The sequence below is a fragment of the Apodemus sylvaticus genome, chromosome 12 (genome assembly GCF_947179515.1).
Source record: "Apodemus sylvaticus chromosome 12, mApoSyl1.1, whole genome shotgun sequence".
NCBI classification, from domain to species: Eukaryota; Metazoa; Chordata; class Mammalia; order Rodentia; family Muridae; genus Apodemus; species Apodemus sylvaticus.
The window spans coordinates 92,600,986-92,602,884 of record NC_067483.1 but is presented as its reverse complement, the minus strand read 5'-3'; the positions used below and the strand labels follow the sequence as shown (position 1 = coordinate 92,602,884).

General features: G+C 50.8%; 1 pseudogene; it reads right to left on the bottom strand.

Moving 5' to 3' along the window:
* Positions 1-790: 790 nt before the first annotated feature.
* LOC127697520 (40S ribosomal protein S15-like) lies at positions 791-1,226 on the bottom strand (annotated as a pseudogene).
* Between the last annotated feature and the right edge of the window lie 673 nt (positions 1,227-1,899).

Sequence of the window (1,899 nt, the reverse complement as noted above, 5' to 3'; positions counted from 1 at the left end):
CTTCCATGGGGGGGGGGGTCAGGAAGCTCCCTTCTGCTGACCTCTGCATGGCTGCTGTCTCCTTTACAGAAGCTCATTAGCTTTCTTTGAAGGGCACAGAAACACCATTTTCCTCTCTAGGGTGACCCAGTGGCACAGCCCTCTCTAATGGAGTGTGGTTTTAAATGCACTGCTGTAAAGAAGCTAACTTAGAGCATGGGCAGTCTTTCCTGCTTCCTCTATTGATTGGGGAGTCATAGCTTGGCCTTTGGAGTCTAGCTCCTTTTACTTCTCTCTGTCTGAGACATTCATTTTCACTCAGCTGTCTTCTGATCAACGGCTTCCTCTGCCTTTCTCGCAAGAGCATTGAGACGGGCATTTGACTCCATCTCTAAGCTCCTCTACACTCTTGTCTGGTTTTCTAAAGTTATGCAGGTACTTTGTGTAGGCTGAGGAAGAGCTCAGAACAACTTGGACATCCTGCAGAAGAGTTACACTGAGAGCCAGCATGAGCCGTTGTGGAGGGCAGATGTCAGAACAGACACAACAGGCTCAAAGTCACAGACTGACAGCAAGTTTGGAGGTCAAGACAGAGGGAGGGGAACTGTCTGGAGGAAGGGGTTTGTGATTGTCTCCACAGGAGGCTTCATAGGATTTGGAGATTATCATTGGAGAAGGATCCCAGACCAGGTATTTGTAAATGTCAAGTCAGAACAGTACTTCTCCCTGTTTTCTGGCCTTGGGGGACCCCAGGTGATGATGGCTTTTTGAGGGGGGGGGGAACAAAAACCCAAGTCTTTATTGGTCTTGGCTACTTGAGGGAGATGAATCCAGAGGAGTGGGTGGCACCAATACCAGGCCAGCCATGCTTCACAGGCTTGTAGGTGATGGAGAACTCGCCCAGGAGGTGGCCAATCATCTCTGGCTTGATCTCCACCTGGTTGAAGGTCTTGCCATTGTACACACCCACCATGCTACTGACCATCTCGGGCAGAATGATCATATCCCTCAGGTGCATCTTCACCACCTCAGGCTCCTCCATGGGCGGCGCCTCCTTCTTGGCCTTTTCTCAAGCACTTGAGCAGATGCTGCTTCTGCTGCAGGCCACGGTTCAAGTGCCTCCTCTATCGGGCGCTGTACAACTGCTTCAGCTGCTCATAGGACCTGTCGAGCAGTTGGTCGAGGTCTGTGCCATGGTAGGTGAACTTGCTGAAGGTCTGCTTCTTCTTCTGCGCCACTTCAACCATCTTGGCGGGAAGGAAGAGTTGGCAGCGTCTGCACAGTTATCGTGAGCCCTCTCTGATGGCTTTTTAATGAATTGGATGGCCAGTGCACAATCGCTTCTTTGCCAGTCTTGTGAGTTTGTATGTCCTCTGGGCATCTGCTGGGTGTGCAGAAGGCTGCCGACCATGCCTGTCTACCAGGGACAGTTCACAGAGAAGCTCCTTAGCCACTCGGGCACCTGTCAGCAAGCCTGGCTGGATATAAGTCCTGTGCTTAGCCTCTATGTCCCAGGATTGTCACAGTCCCAAGATTGTCACAGTCCCAGGATTGTCACATTCCTGGAAGAGGAGAGGGAAGAGGCTTGAGCCAAGCCACAGCTGGCCAGGTTTGCAGAAGTCTCCAGGATAGCTCCTAGAAATTGAAAAAAACGGTATTGCCGTTTGGAATTACAGGCAGGCTCCAGGGATACTCAGTCAGAACGTGGGTCCTAGGCATCTGAGCTCTGCCCTAATGCTTAAGGGCAAGCACTTGACCACTGAACAATCTCCACAGTCTTTGTCATGGTTCTTTCTAAGGATGATAACCACCAGCGATGCTTCATCCCCTGTTGCTGGCTCGACCCACCTCTGTATCTTAGAATAATCTTGATATTAGGTAGCAGCTCTCAATTTGTGGGTCACCATCATCAGAAAACAT